Below are 23,174 nucleotides of genomic sequence, written 5' to 3'. Positions count from 1 at the left end.
AACAAACTGCACCAACTTGCCACGTGCATTCTTACTGCCTTTCTATGTGACTCCCAGCTTAATGGTTAGCCTCTCTATTTGTTTATGAGGGTTTAATTTTGTGACTGACTTTCATCTTGAAAATGAATCTTGAGTTAAAAGCTCCAGCAGCAGAAAATGCAGAAAATTGAGCTATGGGAAACAGAGTGCTCAATAATAAAGCATGTGCTGACCAGTTAGGTATAATCAGAAAACATGAGAGGAACTAAAAGAAGATTGAATTGCATCAGTGTATGCATCTGAAATTCAAAGCATAAAGGCTGGGTGTTGTCTAAGCAACAGTCTGCACTCAGAAAAAGATATCAGATGGACCCGGATGCTTGCATGATTGAGTAGGCTTTGTAACATTCAGTACACAGCCCCAGGATGCCTGAGCAAGAACATCAGCTTACATTTTGCTGAACTGTAAATGGCTACAGCTCTGCCACTAGTGTTAAGATAATGCTCTCACTTTGTACTACTGTCCAAAATTGTACGTTTTTGCACTCAGAGGCTGCCCAGAGACACTGCGAATGCTGCATCCCTGGAGGCTCTCAAGGCCGTGATGGATGGGCCTTGGGCAACCTGATCTGTGCTGGGCAGCTCTGCCCGTGGGGGGTGGATGGAACTAGATGATCTTTAAGGTCCCTGCTAGTCTAAGCCACTCTGTGATCCTATGATAAAAGTTATCTACGCACTTCAGGAAGGCTTTAACTGATGGAATCCTTCTGTAAATTAACCAAAAAATATTTTTTCTGGCAATAGTCAGCATTTCAAAATGTTTATGAATGTTAGTGCAAATGTTTTTTTTATATATCACTTAGTAGATGAGAACATCCAGTGCTTGAATCAGGCCAAGCTTTCTGTGAACTGATAAGCTGAAAGAGATGGTATACACTGAACAACATCAGGTTTTTATAGAAAGTTAATGCTTTAGAAATCATCAGTGCTGTTTTATCAGTTTATTTTTAAAGAAAATCTTTTTCCTGGGCCACCGTCCCATCCTGAAATCATCAGTAAGAAAAAGCTTTCGACGTTGTTAATTTTTCCTTTTTGAACTCAAAGTGTTGTATCTACTGAAGAGAAATGAACGTCTTGAGACACAGAAGCTACCAAGGGAGTCAGAAGGCTGCTGAGTAACCTGGGAGCACTTGGGGACGTATCCGGAGCTGCCTGTGTATTGAGGTCACACAGCATCAGTCTGCCAGACTGGTTGGAAAAGAATTTTTTTTCCTTGCTCTTGCAAAGAGGATCATTTCTTTTCCAAGCTAGAATCCTCAGAGCAGAACTCGATGTGTTCATCTGCAGGGCACGGCAGCAGTCTTTGAATGCTGCCTGTTGTGCCAGACCATTGTTCCTTGGTTTGCTGAGCTCTGCTACTCCATGAATATCCATGGGTGTTAAGCATGTCCACGCTCCTTCTGTAAAAGCTGCTTCTGAAAAGGTTTTTTGGCTTGAGCAGGGGCAGCAGAAACGTGGTTAGTATTGATTTTGCACGTTATCTGAAGCAAAGTGTTGTTTTGCTTTCTCTGGTAATTTGAGGCATCCTTTATAACTGTGACTTTCAGACATCCCTCAGAAAAGGAAGAATTTTAAAGCTTTTTTGTCCTTGTCTGTTTGTTTTTTAAGCCAAACCAAATAGAAGTCTCTTATGTTTATCCCTTCTTGGTCAATCTCAATACAACTGCTGTATGTACATAAAATATGTCTTTCTTTTCTATTTATTTTCATTTCATTTTTTTCAGGAATAAATTCATAATACGATCAGTTGCAATACACAGGTGTTTGTTTTTAGCTGGCTCCGAATTCATCATATGGTTTTATACAGTCTAGGGCTCAATTCATGACGTGGTTGAGATTCTCACTGAGCTAGGAAGTTCATTCAAGGACACATTTCTTATTTTTATTTAATATCCCAAGTTTTATTGACTTGAAGTCTTAAGGTTAATAGGCGTATTTATAAATATATCCACATCAATCTATATTGTGGCTCTCAGTAAGTGCTAGAGAGGAGTTGTTTGCACAGGAAGTTAAGACAAATTAACCAAAGATATGATTTTAAAGTATATTAGTTAAAGTGCATTAAAGCTTGGTGTGAATGTTCTCATTGAGAAATAAAGTGACTGTAGTTCACTTTAGTTTAATGCACTTTAAATTCACACCTTTCAGCTAATTTAGCTTAACTTCCTGTGTGGACAAGCCTTAAGATTGTTCCCATTACACGGCTGTGCTGAGCTTTATTTTCTACTTCTTAAATGCAAACATGTAAAATAGCCTTATGTTCTAAAGAGGCCATGTTAAAAAGAGATTTTGTTATGGGTTTTCCAGGCATGACATTTGCTTGAATGAGGTCTTAAGTAGTAAATTTTAGGATCAATTATACTATATTTTTTTTAAATTTCAGGTATGAAATTAGTAGGTCCTATAAGGTAGTTATCCAAACAAAAACCATACAACACAATGGGCACTAGTGTGAAACTATGCTGACATTTACCAATGAGTTTGCATTATTTTCACTTTTCACTTTTTCGGAGGTGTATAAACAGAATTGGAACTCTTTTATTTTCAGGATTTCTGAACTTTCAAAGCCCCAGAAGAAAGGTGCTGTGCATTTACAGGTTGACTCAGCAGAATGTCCACAGTGCCACTGCTGCACTGAGGTTGTGCTGCACTCACTGAGGGGGAGACCTGCACACACACTGCTCTCCCCAGGACACTGCTGCAGACATGACAAAAACCCTCCATGTTGTCTCTTTATGTAGCAGTAATTTTAATACATTTATTCCATCTTGATGAAGAAGGTGGATGGTTGATGATTATTTATTACAGTCTGTGTACATAGAGACATTTAATATATAAAATCCCCTTATTACTCAGCACAGATCTGACATTCCTTGACATTTGTATCCTTTCATTCTCACATTTATCATCAGATAAAAGATAATTGTTCTTCTCAGTTCAGTTCAAAGCTGTACGTTTTAAGAAATAGAGCTCTTCACAAAAGTATTTGTTTTATAAATTAATCTAACATGGCATATTAAAATTATATTAACATTGCATATTTATAATATCAGAGATAGGATCTAAAATTAACCTTGCTATTACCAACTCCAGTCTGTCAGGTGAGTTTATCCAGTCCTCCTGCAGTGCATTTACCCTCCCAGAACCAGTCCTTCTGCAGTTCCCTGTAGCATGCTGTAGCAGGCACTGTACAGAGCTTGGTGATTCAGCTGAAAACAAGGATGTGAATTAGGGGCTGGATCTGCAAAGTGCGCTGCTCCCATCCCAGCAACCTACCTGAGTTTGCACTTAATTTTTAGTATTTAAGTAGTCTGGTTGTTTTAAATGGAACTACTTAGACTTCTGAGAGGTTAAGGAAAATCATGTGCTTAATGCTTTCCAGGGTTAAGACCAGAATGCTGAACACATTTTAGGGTTTAGCACTATGCATTTTACTCTGCCGATGACATGAACTTTAACCAGGGAGTGTGTGTTACATTTGCCAGCTGTTATCCGTGGCGTTCTACGGTTTGATCAGAGCTGGCATGTAGCTCAAAAAAGGCTGCGTGGCAGCTGATGCTTGTGTGTGTGTGTAATAAAAGTTGTATTTTTGGTCTTCAGATAATGGTGAAAAAGCTCTTTCATATTCTTTTCTCCGTCTTTCTTATTGTGCAGAATTCGTAGGAAGTGGTAATAAAAATTTTAAGTCAGTCTTTACTCGCTTTTCTTTGAGCATAACTTCTGTTCCCTTTTGGCATTGTTAATAAAAGTTACAAATTGTTTGAGAAAATTAAACACTCAATTCCTGATGGTCTTTTCAATAAAAATCAAAGCCTATGTGAAACAAAAAAAAAAAAAGCAGTAATACTTATGGTATAAGAAATTGTGGGTTTCAAAATGTGTATAAAGAAGAGTACGGTTCACATTCTTTAATAAGTAAGTCAAGGTACAGTAGTTAATGTTTGAAATTATCTTTGTATCACATATATCGTGGAAGCTTTAAAGAGTACAGAGGAAACAAAATGCCTTTGGAATCATTAATAGCTCACATATTTGTAAGAATGCTTTGCCTCTGGGAATGATGACTGTTTTGTAGGTTAGATGGTTATCCGTTGCCTTTTCTTGAATCATAAACATAGGCAAGAAGCCTCAATAAATATAGGCAAGTATTGTACAGATATGTTTCTGTGCTACAGGATCAGCTAAAGGCCCTATTTCATTAGATACAGCAAGTAAGAAAGAAAACTTGCCGTATGCTGTGCAGACAGATGATGGATGAGGGTGGAGGGGTCAGAGAAACAGGAAGCGACTTGGTCACGGTCATATAACAAGAATAGAAACAAAGTCTCCTCACTCCGAAACCCAGCATGTCATCCAGTGTTCCACACTGCTTCTCCATCTGCACACTTAGCTTTTTCTGAAGCACAACCACTGCTTGAAATCTGAGCCCACCTACCTGGTTATGGCAATATGCACCACCAGCGTTTTAAGTAAGGACGTCAAATGTGCAGATACAGCGAATCATGTAGCAAGCCCAGCATCAGCTTCCTAATTGGATCTGCAAAGAGCGTCTTTCCATTGTATTTTAATGTCAAAATAGTACATTAGACAAAAAGACTTCGGCACAAGTAGTGAGTTTGTCATCCCTTTGTTTCCTGTATACATACAACAGGTTGAAAGTTGCATTCCTAGTTGCTTCACAGAGAAAAGGGTAGTGCTCGGAAGAGCTGCAGACTGATGGTTTCTGCAGCTGAGCTTTTAGATTTAGAAATAATTGTGAAAGGAAAACTCTTTTTGGAATGTTTCAGTTTAGAGATGAATAATTTACTTTTATCAGCTTTTAGGCTAAAGCTTAACAATTGTGCCCAATACAGGAGGTCTGACATAATGTTTTCAAGGTGCTGAGCTGGCTGTGTGGGTGTTGCGTAGCACTAGAGCAAATACTCCAATCTGGACTTCTTGTAGGAATCCAGGAAGGCTATGTCTTAGTTTAGCTGATGCAGTTGCAATCGCAAACAGTTGGTGTGGCAAAACACAGGGCACTGAATGGTAACTGTCATGGATCAGGTCCCTCCCAACCTAAGCCATTCGATTATGTTTGGATGTAGTTATTTTATATTCATTGCTTAAAACTTCATTTTCTGCTCTTCCGAGAATTCATGTGCATTAAAAATAACATTTTTGTGCAAGCAGTTGGCAGATAATAATTACAGATTAAACTATCAGCCAAAATATGCCAGGACTATGGTTCCTATATTTGCATTCTTTATTCCTTCACTGTCCACCAAAGCAAATTAATTATACCATTATCTTTTGCAAGTCAGCAGGAGGTAAATTGGAATGGTAGAAATGAAAGGGAAGAATCTACAAGAAAATTGTCAACCAATCTGTTAAGCTTACATTTCTCTTTGCTGCATTGTTTTGCAGTATCAAAACTAGAAATGGAATGGCTGTCATTGCTTTGGGCACTGCCCTGGCCCTGCTGGCACAGGAACTGGCAGTAGTAAGTGAAAATATCAGGTGCAATTCAGTATTTGAATTGTAGCTAAAGGGCACAGTGATGAGGACTTTAAAAATCTGTTACCATTCATTTCCAAAGGGCTTTTGCATTCATTATTAAGAGATGTTGAATAATAGTTTACTTTCTGAGGCTTCTGGTATGTTGGCATTGCATATGGGGAAGACTCCATCTTACTTTCTCTTAGAAAATGAAATCCTTTCTTGTGGTCTGTACTCCATAGAAGTAATATAGGACATCTTCCATTATATTCAATGGACTTGGCTGCAAAAAGAGCAGTGTTTGTGTATTACTTCTACCTTTTACATCTGTGTTCACATTAAAGAAGCTGAAGAACCTCATTAATGGAAGGTGAGGAAGAAGTATGTTATCCATATATTTAGTGTGATCCAGTCCCCCAGTTCACTATTTATTACAGCCCCCTTTATTTACTCAGTTATGATTTACCAGGGTGCACAAATGTGTGGTCACTGGTCATTCGTGTTGTCTGTAGTGCAATTCCTGTCCCAGCTGTATTTCCTGTTAAGATCCTACCAGTGCTTCTATTTCTAGAAGTTAGCTTGGACATCAAGTTTTGTGCACACTAACCAGTCTGATTGGGAGCTCTTGTTAATAAAATCCAAGTGACCACATTTTTTTTGTATTTTGAGTTACACAGTCATTAGACTCAGTGGGAAAATAACAGCATCTCCTATTATTAGTTATACAGCAATTGCACTTGCTTCATAATTCTTGGAGTAACACAAGTGACAGCTCATTTTGAATGCTATAAACTTCTTAGAGCTCAGTAATGGATCTTCAATTGAATCTTGTTGTCTAATGTAGAATAAAAATGTTCCAAACCGGAAGATCTCAGAGAATTTCAGGAACATATTGGTCCAAAATTTCTAATTTTGAAAGTTAGATGGAAAAATCTTTCTTTTTTTTTTCCCAACTCATTGAGTAACAAATAAAACAGTAAATAAATTTTATATGAACTGTCACTGAAATTGTGATGTCAGGGAGAAAAAAGATTAAAATCATGAGTGCAACTAAACATTTTTCTATGCTTCGAAGTCTCTTCTAAAAGTAACACTGAAAACCAACTATTTGAATCTCTGCAATGCTGATTTTCAATTATGTGATTTCAGTTTGCTCAGCAGATGGTGCGCAGCAAAATAGAGTGACAGAGTTGAAAGGAGCTGCAAGTATTAGAAAAGCTTTCTTTTTTTAGGGGTAAGTCTGGAGAGTTCACAAATGTCAAGTATGTTGGTTCCCCTGTATGCAATAATTCCAGTTCCTTCATTGAAGGGGTTAAAGATCTGACTCTGATCTGAACCTTCAATACAAGTGCAAATTGAGAGATGTAAATCTGGTCTCACAAGTCTAGACATAACTGTCAGCTACTTTTAGCCATTGTTCTGTGCTGGTTTTTATGCTGTTAGTTTTATTTAATGAAAGGGTTATTTTTCCTTTCCTCTGTAATTCCAATCTTATTGGGTAGAATCTCACTTGGCAACTCCACTTTAGCTTTCAAAAAATATCTTCTGTAACAGGTTCAGAAAGCAGTTTCCTGTGAATTTTTATGAGGATGTTATGAAAATTAGGGTTGCATTTTTGACCCCATTTAATCTCCAAGCATCTGGCTTGCACTGCTCTGTTTGGTGATGTTTCTTTCCTCCAATCTGACTTTGATAAATACTTTTGGTAGGCTGCTTACCCTTTGCAATTCAAAGCATTAGAATTATTTACTACACTCCTGCAAACTTTCCTATTGTCTCCACTGTCCTTTGTATCAAATGAGTTGGAGACCAGCACCAGCTTTGCAGCAGATTGATTATGTGGCTGCTGATGGCTGCTTCTTTTGGTAGTTTTGAATTTCAGTTCAGAGTAAGAAGAACTGTGCGAGTACTATAAAATTATATCTTTCTTGCTTTTATTTTCCCTTTGCACATGATGCTTTTATTAAGATGATATACTATTTTTATTTGCCATGAAATTTTAGTTCTACAAAACTAATTTAGTTCAGATGGCAATACTTGACATATGAATTTTTAAGAACTTTGATGTCGTACAGGACAAAATTCTTTTCATGCACCTTTAGTCGATGAGCTGTATTTCTGCTGTCAGTACCATTTACCCTTTTGTGTAGCAGTGTTAGCAGCAGTGGTATAGTAGTACCCCAAGAGCAGGTACCCACAGTAGTAGGCACTAAACCAACATTTATTAACACAGTTCTTACCCTAAGGAATTTACAGTCTGAACACAGACGAAGAGAAAAGGAAGAACTGTTTGTTCTTCTTTTACAAAGGCAAAAACCTAAATGTAGGAACCTGAAGGCTCAGATCCACAAAGACATTTAAATGCTGTTGAAATCATCTAAAAACTCATCCAAAGTCTCAGACTCTCTGTATAAGCATCAAGAGGGAAGAACCAAAGTTGGAGCTTCCAAATAAAAGTATTGGAACAAAATAAAAAAAAAATTAACAAGCCACAGATAAATGCATATGGTAAATCAGGATGTTTCCAACTATCAGCTAGAAAGGAATTTTCCCAGATTATGTTCTTAGAAATGCATTGCAGGTTGCTCTGATGATCAGAGAAGATGAAGAGTGGTCTCAGATATCTGGTCAAGACAGTCTTGGAGTTCTGACTTTGACCTTGGAAAGAAACATTAGAGGCCTCAAAATCCATTGATCTGGACACAGGATTGCTTGGAGGTTTCGTTTGTTCTGCAGTCAGAGTTAATTACTGACTTGTATCTATGCCCATATATCCTACAGCCATATATATATATGTAAGTGTGCACAGCAAATGATCGCACTGGACTTTTGATCTATTCAGTGGATGCTCCAAAAGTGGAAGATAACCCACAGGCATACCAAAAAATCAATTTCTGAAGTTAATGCAGGGACTTGTACGAAAAGCCCCTCTGACTAATCTTAGAAGGCTGAAAATAGAAATAGATAGAAAATGTAAATGTTTCATAATTTCATTATTCTCTTGATATGAATTATGGCATAAAAATAATTTGATAATTTGAAGATTAGTTGATTTTTTCTGAATAGCAGTCTATTTAAGATGTATCTCTACAGTTACCTTTCAGATTGTGCTGTATCCAAGTTGGGAGGGGAAATGCTTTTACACCATCCCACTGGATAGCAGAAAATCCCCAATAATGAATGCCAGACTTCTAGCTTTTAGCTTCGTTGAAACCATCAGATCTACGCCAGTTTACATCAGTTGAAGATCTGAACCAGCAGGAATAAAAATGAAAATGGCAAGGTAAAAAAATAGGAGCAATTTAATATCAATAGAAGCGTGCATGAGGTCAGTCAGGACAGAGTTTTTCAAGTTTCCCTTTGTCTTTTTACCCTTGAGAAGGACTGGTTTTGGTCATTGAGCAAGGTAAGACACAGCAAATGATACATTACAAAAGAAACCAATCTGTTGTAATAAAACCTGGGCAGAGCCCCAAGCATTTGTTCCTAAAATATTTATTTTTCCCCAGCTGTATTTATGCCTGAATATACTGATGTTGCTTAAGAAAGTATTTGAAAATGTAACACATTTTGAGTAAGAAGGCAGTTTAAGTTACTCACAGGTAAAAAAAAATGTTTTTCCTTTTTCAAATTTCAAACTTCAGTCCTCACATTCACCACTGAGAAATCCCAGCTGCTTTATTTGAAAATATTTGCAGAAAAAGAAATTTCCTTTCACAATTCTGACTCTTAGCAGATTTCTGACACAGAAAGCTACTCGGCTGTCAAGAAAAGAAACTGCAGTAGATCAGAGGATGATTTGGTCTCTCAATTTGAATAGCAAACAAAAACTTTAAGTATTTTTTATTTAAATAGTGAAGTTACCAAGAAAAAAGCAAGCTAAGACCTAACACCCTAATGTAGAAAACAAAAAGTTTTAATGTTATTGAGCTACAGGGAGAGAAAATATTGTATTTTAGGAGCTGGATGTGTAGCACCAGATGTGATTAATTAGCTGCACCCAGGTGGTGAGATAAAAGAACAACAAGCAGCTTAGTTGGGAGAGAGTGATGGGGAATAGGAGCTACTGGAGGAGTGCTGGGTCAGGGAAAGGGGCCTGCTCTACCAGCAAGATGAAAGGCCATGCTGGGTACACCTGCTGTGTAGACAGCAGAAGACCTGGGAAACAAAGGTCTTAAGAGTGGCTGGGCAGTGGGGTTTGGTTTGTCTGTTTGGGGTTTGGTTTTTTTTTTATTGATGACTTTTATTTAAACAGAAAATATAGAGGAGGACATAAGAATCACAGAATGGCCAGGGTTGGAAGGGACCTCAAGACTCTCCAACCCCCTGCCACATGCAGGGCCACCAACCTCCCCATTTAATACCAGCCCAGGCTGCCCAGGGCCCCATCCAACCCAGCCTTGAACACCTCCAGGGATGCACGCGGCATCCACAGCCTCTCTGGGCAGCTGTTCCAGCACCTCACCACTCTCATAGTGAAGAACTTCCCCCTGACATCCAACCTCAATCTTCCCTCCCTCAACTTCAAACCGTTTCCCCTCATCCTGCTGTTATCTCCCCTTTCCAAGAGTTGACTCCCCTCCTGTTTGCAGGCTCCCTTTAGGTACTGCAGGCTGCAGTGAGATCACCCCACAGCCTTCTCTTCTCCAGGCTGAGCAAGCTCAGCTTCCTGGCCTTGTCTTTGTAGGGGAGGTGCTCCAGCCCCCTGATCATCTTTGTGGCTCCTCTGGACCCTCTCCAACAGCCCTCTGTCAAAGAAATGTGACTGGTTTGTATCGGACTGGAGCAGCTGGAAGGTGGTGTGCTTGTGTTGCAGTGAAGTACTGTTCTCTTATGCCTTTATTGAGTGTTCTCTCCAACTGTGCTCTGCTTTTGGCCTGTGTTGGGGGCACGGGAGCAGCCTGGAACGTTCTTTGGGTATCTCTGAATGTGACCATAACAATAATGTTGTTCAGCAGAGAGCACTGCACAGAGCATCTGGGAGTGAAGAGTGAAATGAGTGGATCCTATGCAAGAGAAGCAGCTTGTCTGGAGCTGTTTGTGTGCTGGGGCTGAGCCTCATTATAAGGAATGGAATAATATGGAATCAAAGTGAAATTCTATATGGGACAAGAAATGGGGTGGTCTTTATAGCAGGGTGGTCTTAAACTAAGGTTTAATGTATGTACAATATACAAACATTTTTGACAGACCATTAACACCTATAATCTTGTAAATATTTGCAATTTTCTAGATCATAAATATAGCTGCATAAGCAGTTCTTTCAGGACATCATTTATACTCCATTAAAGGTTAATTTACAAGTTAGTACCTTATAGAAAGAAGATATGTGTACTTTTATGTTAACTTTCTGTAAAGGGAGACTGGTGTCTCCAGCAGCAATTTGTAATTCTCCTGTGACACTCCCAGTGGCACTATTCAAAGCACTATTTGAATTCTTTTCATCAGCTCATGTTCACAGCAAACTTAATCTTCTGTTTTGAAGGCGGAGGGAGAAAGCAAAAGAAAAAAGAGCGAGATCTTGGGTCTTCTGTCTGTGTCTCCAAGCATCCAACTGTTTGTTTAAACAGCCTCCCCTGACACAGATTCTCGTTTGTCACAGCACTGATGATACCTGCTGCTGTATCTAAGCCTGCCTGAGCTGGTTTGGTCGTGCTCGAGCCTTGGCTGTGCAGGGGGGCAGGGAGGAAGGAGGTAAATAGCAGGGGATTGACTCTGTGGGCTATGACTTTATTCACTGTAATGGCATTTGGGCTTTCTAAAGATCAAAGGCCAGAAAAGGGAAGGGGGCAGGGGGGAGGAAGAAAAGTGTTCGCTGCAGACCTAGGCAGGAGCTTTCAGAAGTGCCTGTGAGAAATTAGGTGCCTCTCCACGCATTTGGTCATCTAACTTTGAAATCCTGATGAGAGGCCTTAGAGAATGATCTGAAGAGAGGCGAGAATAACCACTCCTAAGTTAGGGCTGTTGTGGGAGAATGAACGAGGAAAGTGACAAATTTAACTGATCTGTATTTATTTTATTCTTCCAAATGACAGCTTTCCCTGCTGAACCTGATAGATAAACAACTGAGTGGCTTAAAATGCCACAGTTAGCTGCAGGAAAACCTTTTCTAAACACATACACTTCATTTGTCCATTATAGAGTAAAAGAAAGCTTTCTCAAATGATATGGGATGAGTTGCTCTGTCTTACAAATTTATTCCCCTTCCATAAGATTGCCCAGGAAGAGAAATGAAAGGTTTATGCTTCTGTATCGCAATGTAGTACATGTAGATCTTTGTTCCTCACATCTGAATAGTGGCAACATTTCAGCAGTGCTTTTCTGTATTTCAAACTTCTGTAAATGCTGCAGAATGCTCCGCGCTTCTTTTTCATTCCAGATGCTGTCGGTGGTCGGATGGCCGTGCTCACTGCTGTCAGCACTAAGAGCTGACCAGGGGCAGTCGCTGTACCTTTTTCACTTCTTATAAACATGGAAGCCTTTTTCTCACAGTGATCTACCAATGCTGTTTAGTTTTCTCAGCCTGAATAGTTCTACTTTGGCTTTAGGTAAAGCAAATTCCTATTTATTTGTCAAAAGAATATGACAACAGTGAGGGTGTCGATTTTCTTCAGCTGTTTACAACATACTGTATGATTAGAATTATTAGAAGTTCCGTGCATCCTTTTTTCTTTTTCAGACAGCATCACAAAGATGTGTTGATTTGCTGACTTCTTTTTAAAGTTTTTGCACTGAATGATTCAGACACACACATACTGGGACTGTCAAAAAAACACTTGGGCAAATTCTGGATAGTTTTCTTATACTTACTGAAATTGTATCAATTTAAGCTGGTAGAGTTATCTGAAGTAGAGAAGCCTGTATGACGTGGGATTATTCCATCACTGAAATGACTTTTTCAGCTATTTTAGTCTTGCTCTAATCTGTCCTTTGATGAATTATCGTCCTTCGGTGCTAAGTTGCCTGATGACACGTCTTTCTGCCTTGGTCTTTGAACAATGCTACAGATTCAGTATAAATTTCCTACTTGATTTCTGCAATTTTTAAACCAGAAGCACTTCAAAGCTTAAAATTAAAATAACACCTTTTCCAAAACAGTAATGAGTGGATGCTGCACATCTTGTTTACTGACAGCTGCTTACTGTTGCTAGGATGGTTCCTGTGGAAGAAAAAGAACCTTCCAGTTTTGGTGTTAGGATTCCATGAAAGATGGCAATAAGAGGTGGATGAGCTGTGGATAATAGGAACAATTTGCAGAATATTCAGTGTGTGGTTGAGAAAAGACTTGCATGTCTGTGCAGTCCAGCAAAAGAATTAAACCAATCAAAACAGACCCTTGAAGCAATTGATCGGCTCAGATGTTACTGCAGTTAATAATGATCAGCAGCTTTGGATTAAGATGTCTGATTGTGATTGGTCATCTTCATTTGTCATTAGTTGAGGTTTCTAGATGATTCATTTTTTGCATCATGCTACCTTAACATAGCATTTATTTCTGAAACTACACAGAGGATGGAAATGCTTTTTATATTTTTCCTTACCTTTTAATCATGGCCTGCCAATTGTAAGATTTCTTTGTTTTGGATTCTTTTCTGTTTCCAATTCCTTCTGTATTAATGACAGTGTAAAATCCTGTGCTCTTTGAAATGCAAGCTGTGTTGTTTTCTTAAAGCCTGAGATGAAAACTAGAGAATAGCTTTTTATATAGATCTGATGGAATGGAGTTGATTTGTGAAGTTGATTGAGATTCTGAAACTTTGCTAACTTTCATATTTCACTCATAAGTTTCATTTTTGTACTCATCTGCTTATTGTGTTGATTATTGCATATTGAAAAACGTTATTTGGTAGTTAGTTGGCTGAATAACTTCAAGTTATTCAAATTCTTTCTTGAACTTGTTTTTTTTTTCCTTGAGGAGGCAATTATTAATGGCACTGATGTAGTAACTTTCCCTATGGTAATTTCTTCAATTAGAATAGGAGAGCAATGTATGGATGTAAAGATCAACTCTTTTCTGCATTGCTTCTTGAAGAAAGGAAAAGTGCATTCATTATCTACAAGAAGTTGTTTTTCTTCTGTTTGCCTGGAAGTACAGCTCAGATTGGTCTTTGGATGAAAGAAATCCATCAAGTTAAGTCATAGAATGCCTGGGTTGCAAAGGAGCACAATGATCATCCAGCTCCAACCCCTGCTGTGTGCAGGTCGCCAACCAGCAGCCCAGGCTGCCCAGAGCCACATCCAGCCTGGCCTTGAATGCCTGCAGGGATGGGGCATCCACAGCCTCCTTGGGCAACCTGTGCCAGTGCCTCACCACCCTCTGGGTGAAGTTCTTACTCTGGAGAGTGCATTCTCAAATCCTTGCCTTTCAGGCAGACACTTTTTTTTGTGCAAGTTGGAAACATACCACCATTATTTTTTTGGAACCGCCATTGGAAACTTACCATTATTGTTTATCTGTGTTTCAAGTGTATTTCAGGCATGCCAGAGGCATTTAATTCGTACTGTTGTCTAATATAGGAACCATACGATCAGAACTTAGAAGCAGCTTTCTACATTTGAACAGCTGACTGACAATACAAAACAGCAGCAGCTCCATACTGCTCAAGTAGGTTAGCAGCAGTGTGTCTGTTGTCATTGAGCTGTTTTAGCCAATGAATCGAAAATGGAAAGCTTGCACCTCCAATATGGAGCGAGGGGAATATTGCTTAGAGCTGGGGAACTTAGAGAAGACTCATCTCACTTTAAAGTTTCAACTCACTTTTCATGAGGGCTGTATAAATGATTCCAAGTAGAAGTAACCAGTTGGAAAAATTATCAGAAGTTCTGGTTTTAATGCTGCATAACTACTTGACTACGTTATTTTTTGAGAACATATTAGAACTATTTGGAAGTCTATAAAAACACAAGGCTTTTTTTTCTATTACTTTCTTGTATTAGAATTTCTCTTCTTAAATACAAATAGAGGCAAAACGAGGCAGTCTTTCTGTGGGCTGGTCTGTGAAGTTTATACCTGTTTTTCCTCCACTGCTAGAACTAGAACTACCACAGTAATTCCACCCAGGACAGAAGACTGTGCTAGTACTAAAGTGAGTGTGCAAGCGTGTACAAATTCTCCAATGCCTATTGTAGAAGGGGTTATTTCAATCTGGAATGCTGCTTTTAAAAATAAATAATAGTGATTTCTTTTCCTTTCCATGATTGCCTATTACCTATGATTCAAAATTGAAGTAGTTCTTATCAACCTGAGTTTTGTTCTCTGTAGTTGAATATTTCTTTCAGGAAATAGAAAACCCACTTTAATTGCACTGAACAGTGCGCAGTAACACAACCCATGCTAGCAATTCTAAGGCAGAATCTTACATGATTCGCATTTAATGCTGCCAAAATAATCAGTTCTACCTTTTGTTTTTCAGCAAAGTTCTTTTCAGAAGAGACAAATTCATCCTTCATACCAATAGTGGATATTTTTCAGTCTGTTTTGAATTGATCCTTAATGTAAAAAATTATGCTTGTAGTTTTACTATAGAGACACTCAAATAGATGATATTCATCCAGCGTATTAGAGCACAAGATTTTCTGTTAGGGGACTGAATAAAGCTCTTCCCACAAAGAATCTACTAGCACACAAATCGCGATGATCTAAGTGTCCCAGTTACCTTTGGGTTAGATGTACTGCAGATCCTTAGCTGAGAGAAGGACGCTGGGAGGTTCCTAGCAGCGAGGTGGCTGTAGTCATTTGAAACTGGTGCTGCTGTTTGGGTTTCTTGAACCTTCTGTTTGCTCTTGACTTCCTCCTATGCAACAGCCCTAGCTGCTGTACAGAGTCGGTTTCATCAGAGCCTATCTGTAAATGTGAATACAGATTCAGTGCAGGTACTGGGCCAGAATCCTGTCTTCAGAGATACTGACTGTATTCTCAGCTGCAGTTGTTCTAAACATCTACACTGTATGGACTGCAGAATTCTCTTGTCTGCTATTTAATATTTCATTTGACCTGGGCATGTGGCTGTAGGAGAGGCTGACTACACTGCTATATGAGAGATCACCTCTGTGCAGGTTTGTGTGTCTCTTGTGCACATGTTCAGTGTATGTGCATTTCACAGATAACATGTTCCTGGTTTTATAAAAATAATGCAGAGAAAAGGTACTCACTGAGTGTTCACATTGTGTGCATTCAGTTAATTTCTCCTTGTAACACCTCATAATTTTTCTGAACAGAGGTTCATTAATCATTCCAAATTGTATAGAAGTTTGTGTGATAGCTGTAAGACCACCAAACTCTGACCCTGGAGGAAATGAATTCCTAAAGGTGAAAAGCAAGTGTTTTCATTATTAAGCCAGCTAAGCTGCCTGCTTTTGCAAATATTTATTAACTCTATTCAGATGAAGTCAGATTAGCACTGCTGGCTGCAGAGAATGTTGTTTCATTGGATCACAAGTGCTTGTTTTCAAATCAATATTCAGTCCTTTAACACAACGGTGAATTATTCTCTCCATCTGTCTCCTGTGACAACGCTAACTAATGTAATATCTGGATGGTGATGTACTTTTGTTAGTGAAGTACTTCACTTATAATAAAAGAGCTGTTATTTATAGCAGCTTGTTTTTTCTACACTTTCTGAAGTCAATTTCTAATGTTCTTTTCTGCTTGCTCCATGTACCTGGGATGTTAGTGAACACATAGCTGACAAAACTTTCCTGGTACTGTAAATTTGTACGATAAGTGAGGTTGGTATCACAAAGGCTTTCCAAAACTGCATCCCTGTAGTCTGGGGCATCACATTTTAATACAAGTTGAAGAATGAACGTACTTTGAAGTGAGATCCAGCAGGGGACTGTACCAGCTCAAAGTGGGACTTGGAGCAGGCTGTGCTGGTTCTGTTATGTGGAGTGTATCCTGGCACTTGTGAGAGTCAGCAGAGCAGAGTGCTTTTCTGCCCCCACATTAGGCAGCATTGTTCTTTCTCATGGGAGGATGAAGGAGAATGTGGATAATAAACCCAAGAATCTTGTGGGTTGAATCAGATTTTTTGTTTGAACCACTAGAAAATAGAGTAATGGCTTGCTGCAACCTGCCACAGAGGGTGAAAAGTAGCATTTTATTTCAGATTCGTTTCTCCCATTTGTTGCTGGTGGATGCACTCACTGGGATGTGAGGAAGATGGAGGAATGGAAGGGGAAGCTGTGAACCAAATGCATCCTAAGTATGTGGTCACTGGAAAGTGATGATCGCTTCTGTTCTGGTTTGTGATAGTAGAGGTTTGATTCATGTGGGAATGCAGTGAGGACTAGTAATAATACATATTGCTTACTGAGAGGCTGACATAAATAACTGGAAGGAAACAGATCGGTTGGTTTTAGGTCTTAAGAAAAGCGATGAGAGGATATTTTCATGAACTGCTGTGCTAACTGCTACATATTCCAAAAGCCACCACTGCAATAAAAAAGTAATGATATTTGGCAGAATATGTTACAGATCTCCTAAATTCTATACAGAAAAGATTTGGTTGTGTTTCCTGTCTTTTTATTTTACTTTTACTGAACTGCTGGACTTCAGGAAAGAGCAGTCACGTATTCTGAGCTCCGTCACTTATTTTGCTGTGCCTTGTACCCCACGTGAAGTAAACATAATAGCATGTCCTCGTCTCCGTAAATTCTAGCAAATGTTTAACAAGTACTCTTTTATGTGCATGTAAATTGCCTCTGTAGTAAACCTTAAATCTTCATGATTTGAAAGCTAGCATAAATGCTCAGCAAAAAATGAATGTTTTAAATGTTCATTTCAACTCAATGTGAAATAGAATTGTGCTGGGAAGCTTGGAGTTACTTCACAGCAATCATTTCTATTCTGTTTAGGTTTTTGTATTGCTCCTGTGAGACGCTGGTTTGGAACTCCAGAGTTATTTTCATTTTAGCTAAAATGTAAATGAACAGTCACTTCAGACCGAATGATTGCGGTATGAATTCTGGCCTGTGCAAAACTGTCACAGCCAGTGAGTGCAAAGTTTCTGTTGCAGAGATGACCCAGGGGGGTATTCACAAAAGCTGGCCCAGTGAGGCAGATCTGCTTGTGGTTCTTTGTCTGATAGTGCAGAGAAATAGGCTCTTATTTTGGATTGTTATCTAGAATAGTCTGTCTCTGTCACAACCCTGAAGGACTGTTCTCCCTAGGTAAATGTTCAGCTTTGAGAACAGTCTTGCTGTGCCTTCTCCTCATCCTCTGTGTCAAAGGCTTTTCTGAAATGGTACCTTATTGTTGTTTTGAAATGTCCAATTCTGTTGCAATAAAATACTTGTTAGAGATCGTTGCCCCTAAACAGATTTGTGCTTTCATCAGGACAAAAAAGCTGCTCTTCATCTGTTTGGGGTAATAAACAGAGTTTGGAGTTCACAGAGTAGTAGGAGGTTATTCTGTTATCAAAGTTGCTTCTTTGCTCAGAGTGAAAAATATTGACACTTCTGTAAGTGTGTGTCAGACACCACGTTCAGCTTCATAATGAATGCTCTTATACATCAAGATTTGGAGAACAAGGACTAGAGCTTATTCTGAAGATGCATGTTAATTATTAGATTGTTAATCATTGTAATCACATGAAAGTTGAAAGGAAACCTGTCTGTATATTTTAAGTACCTTTTGGTCTCTCCAGAGGCAGTATCTAAACTTGTTCTGGTCTTTGGAAGGAGTGCCTTTTCATATCGGGGAAAAAAATTCTCAGGAATTGTGTGTGTATGCCTCTGTTCAGCTTTGCTCTATGCTCAATTTTGGTGAATCCTACTCTTTCTTTATCCATTCCTAATCTAGAAATTGCTGGCTATGAAAAGCTTGTTAATTTCTGTTTGTGAAGTGCTCTGCTTTAACTTGAATTAAATGCAGTGCAGCTGGGAGTAGTCATGGCCAAACAATACATGGCATAAATTATCTCTATATGGAGTGATAGCATAATCAACTGGAGACTGACAAAGCATCAGTTGTGCTGTTGTTGCTGACATCTTCATTATTTCTGTGATATTCAGCTGGGTAATTTCCAAAGAGCAGCAGTATCTTCAAAGAACAGTATCTTCAGCTACGCCTAATGGCCTGTGTGTACTTTTATAAGCTTTATGAAGACTGAATTTTAGTTCTTTTCCTATTATGGAGAACAATTGCAGGAACCATCAGCAAAAGGCGCTGTGATCTATGCTGGTTTTGCAATAGGACAGCAGCTCCCTTAAGCCATGTTAGAGAGCAGCTCTTGGATGTGTGCGGATCCTTCAGGCAACAGCAGCTGCTCTTTGAGTCCTGGTCTCAAAGTAGGTACATCTCTAAGGATCTGATGGACTCTTTATGCTAACGTATCTTTGTTTATCTTAACTTAGACTCAAATGATCGTGGTTGACTTAAATGCTTTGTAGCTTAAAAACCTCAAGCCTCGTTCTGTACCACTGCAGCCAGGATGGAAGTGTTTCAGAAATTTTCCAGTTAAAGAGACCACAGAAAAAACCAACACCATGGCATCTTTAAAGAATCCTGACTAACTGGTTCTGGTTTCTTTCTAGTTCACCTGAAAAACAAGCAATCCTGGTCCTTGTTTCCAAGGTGCTGCTGCCATGTTGGCTGCCCCAAAGCTGGAGGACTCCTCTCCTCCACAGCCCGTCCTGTAGAAGCCGGAGTCTGCAGGGCTCGGCCTGTGGGATCTGCCAGGAGCAGCCCTGCAACAGAGCTCAGCTGTGCTGAAATCCAGGTTGGGTTGCAAGGGCTCTAGATCAGGAACCACGGCTGAGGCAGGAAGCCTGGAGGAGCTGGGGCTGCCAAGCTCCGCTGCTTTCAGTCGCTTACATCATGGGTGTCTCAAATATTTCAAAACGTTGGGGGAAAATTATTTCATTGGGAAATTTTCTAAAGTTAGTCCAAACACAATTATTTTTTCTTCACTCACAATTTCAGAATTTCTTGAGTTTGATCACATCTGTGACTGATGAACTGGGAAATATTTGTCTTTTTTATGAATATACTGAATACTTCTGTGTCTCTGAGGATGATGGGTTATTTGCTATGGATTTGGATCAAGAACGTTGGCTAAAGAAACTAGTGAAAAAGTAAGACTCAGATCAATGTCCTTGAGGAAACACAAGAAACCAGGGAGTAGGACAGAGAATTAACAAATTGGCAAAAGAGTAAGTGTGAAAGATGATAGGTAAACATGGAGCCAGGGAGGCAGAAATTGCCAAAACCAGAGCTGGAATTTACTACAGTAGTTTATATATATATGAAAGATTGAAGGAAAGAATACGTGAAGAAGCAGAGCAAGATGCGTTTATTGGCCTGTTTGGAGGATGGGAGGTTATCCTTCCCACTGTATTCCTTTGGTTGCATGGAGGAGGGATGCAGATATCCTCAGTATTTAATTTCCAAGAGCACTTCAGCCACCTTTCTTGTCACAGATCTCTGACAGGAGAGGACAGACAGATGCCAGGCAGAGCAGGCCTGGCTGCGTTGCATGCGGAGGGAGGAGGTGATGATCCCCCTGCCAGGCAGCCGGCCTGCCCGGCTCTAACGCATGACCCCACATGGAGATGTGTGGGAACCAGAACTGATGACGGAGGTTTATTAACAGCCTGAAACACAGCGTTGTCGTTAAAGATGATAACAGTTTTTCCATTGAGTGACTGGAAGTAAAATCGAGCTTCATGCAAAGCTTTAAAAGTCCAAATGTTTGAGTGCGTTTCTCAGCTCTTCCCGCACGGCTGCTGGATCTGCTGGGTGTCTCTCAGCAGCTCCGTGGAGCAGAAGCACAGGGTGACAAGAAGGGAGAGACGTTGCACGCTGTGCAGGGAGATGTGTTCCGACTGAAATACCGCCTGCAGCAAACAGGGCAGCGTTTGCTTGGGACAATGCGAAACCGTGCGTGGCTGCTGTGGACACATCAGGCGTCGGAAGAACTGGGTGAATGCTGCCACCTATTGATTGACGCCATGCAAAGGAGCGCCGCCCAGCCGCCCTGAGCCTTTGTACACAACTGGCTGCGGTTTTATCATCTTCCACGGGAAAACATCCTCCCCCATTCCAGAAGTGTCACCTGGACCCAGAAGAAACAAACAACTCGCTAAATGGAATTATTGGCCAATAAAACGTACTGCTGCTAAAAATATCTATTGTGCGTAAAGCTGAGATTAATCCAGAGTAAATATTTTGGTAAACGTGTCAGTTAAGAGGCCACCCAAACTGGCTGATTTACATGAAACGTATTTCTAAACTCGCATCTTTGTAGTAATATACAGACTTTGTGATGTAATAATAATAATAGCTTCTGGAATTGGCTCCTGCTGTGTGCTACAGGTAGGTGAGCTTCTGGAGATCAAACATGGAATGCAAGTTGGTCACAACAGGTTGTTCAAAGAAGTAGTTTCAGTACAACAAAGAAAACTTTCTGCTCAGCTGTAAATATTCAGTATTTACATATGAAATATAGATAAGTGGAATAATAGATGGCTGACATCTGAGTCGTCTCACGGACTCACTGAAGGCTGTGCTCACGTGGGTTTCTGTGCAGGATCAGACAAACAGGTCTGCTTGCGTGTGTTTTATCACAAGCACAGCGTTTTGTTGTCTGTGAGTCTTTGAGGCTTTTCCATTTCCAGAATGAAGTGTAGGTGTGCACTGGACTTGCACACCATCATCGCTTTTGGTAATTAGTTTCATGTTTCATCATTTGGTAGACTTATGTTTACCTCCCTTACCTTACTGAGTGTTTTTTGCCTTTTGTCTTTTGAACAGTTTAAGAGTGAACTTAAATCTCTATGACAAGAAGATTAGTGGTAATGTTTTCTTGGTACATACAAACTAATTATCTTTTAAAGAACTAGCTGGGGCAAGAAAATGTGGGTTTTTTTTGTTAAAAAGAAATCAGTTCTATTAAACAGTATTTGAGTAGCAATAGAGAAGTACTAAGAGCCTTAAAAATAGAAAAGGCAATTGCAAAAGGTCTGCTTTCCATGAAGCTGGAAGTAGCACAGGAGAGAAAGGGAGGAGAGTTGGTATACAATGAGAAACTGCTATAAAGACTTCAAGAATATATTAGTTCTAGTAAAATAACTTCAGCTTTTTGTACTGAAAACAGCTGGAAAGTGAGAATTCCCTCATGAGAATATTCCATAAATGGGTCTATGGGGACCTAAAAACTTTATTACAGATTTTGCCACAGAAGAAGCATCCCTGTTCGGGACAGCATTGAAAACAGAATTTTTATGCTTGTGTGTAAGTAATTTTACTTAGTGCTCATAAATTTCGGATTTTCAGCATGGTTTTTTCCTTATAGAATCCCAGTGTTAAAGAGGTATTTGGTGGTTTTCGAAAGATTTCCAATCTTTCTCCTGTTGGCAAGGAGCAGTGAGCTCAGTCAGCTGTCTGCAGCCTGCTGAGTAACGATCCTCCAGCACTGCAGGGTGGGAGGGAATCCTGCACACGTACAGCTTGGGATTTCCACGGCACAGAAGGGAAATGCTGCGTGATGTGTATTTTCAGAGTGCTCTGTAAGTCTCAGTTGCAACAAAGCATTCAGGTATTTGAATTTGATATCCACATCAGAAGTCTTTGAAGTGCATCTGTGCATGTTTGCATATACTTACAAAGAGGGACAAAATACACACTGAGAAAATGTATCCCGAAAAAAAAAAAAAAAAAAAAGAGGGTTGGAGCATATCCACACCAACTTTTTAAGTATAGAACAGAAAGTATATCATAGAATAGCATAGAACAGAAAGTATATCATAGAATAGCATAGGATAGAAAGTATACAAGTCTCGTGACAGATGAGTGCCAGGCCTAGGGCTAGGTTTTATCTTCAGCTGTTTCTGCAAATGGATGCTTTTGGAATGAAGTTCAGAACCTTCATCTGAGGCTTTCAAGTGTGGGAGAACGCTTCCAACATTTTCCAAAATCAAGCACCACATCTGAATAAAATCAGTGATTTTTTATTTTTATTTTGTTAATGTAGCAGTGGCTCCGGTACCCTTTAAAAGCAATTTGAAAAAGTAACTAACTGTAACAAAAAAACCCACTGACTGCTCCCCCCACCTCTCCTGTAGATACAAATAGTTGTTTGCTATGACAGACCCAGAAATGAGTGTCTCATTTTTTCTCATGCCAGATGTTCAGCAGGACCATTCCTATTAATGACCCAGTGCACTGTTCAGGAAGACTAACGATTTCATAAACTGCTGCTTAGTTTTGTTTGTCACTTCCATTGCTATTAGATTTCTATGGCTGTTCTATGGCTATTCTCTACTATGCATTGTGGATTTCTATGGGATCCAGTGTTAATCCCATTTGCCCTTTAGTAAAAAAAACAATAATAACGCACGCATAGTTTGAAATATCACTGTTTTCCTATTTTGGAAGCTAGTAGAGCAGATATGAACACTACAGGATCTCTTTTAGCTGAAATGAAGGCGTCAGTAAAATATGTTTTTTCTTATTCACCTAGACATCATTTTTAAACATAATCTTCGGCTGGGGGCTTTCAAATGATCTTGCATATGTCCCATAGCTATGGATGTGTTTGCTGCTTTTGTTGCTATGATTGCAGACAGCTGTAGTGGCTGCCTACCTGAAGATAGAAGAAACAATACATCACATGCAACATGCATTACTGGACAGAGTGTAGGACTGGGGTTCTTTT

The 23,174-nt window shown here is 39.5% G+C and overlaps 1 protein-coding gene across 4 annotated transcripts in view; it reads left to right on the top strand.

Annotated features, from left to right (window-relative positions):
• Window positions 1-23,174, top strand: part of ANKFN1 (ankyrin repeat and fibronectin type III domain containing 1) — a 113,730-nt gene that overhangs the window by 25,078 nt on the left and 65,478 nt on the right. The window lies entirely within an intron of this gene.

This window comes from Lagopus muta, chromosome 18 (genome assembly GCF_023343835.1).
Source record: "Lagopus muta isolate bLagMut1 chromosome 18, bLagMut1 primary, whole genome shotgun sequence".
Taxonomy (NCBI): Eukaryota; Metazoa; Chordata; class Aves; order Galliformes; family Phasianidae; genus Lagopus; species Lagopus muta.
The sequence above is the reverse complement of the archived record's forward strand: the minus strand, read 5'-3'. Positions and strand labels throughout refer to the sequence as shown.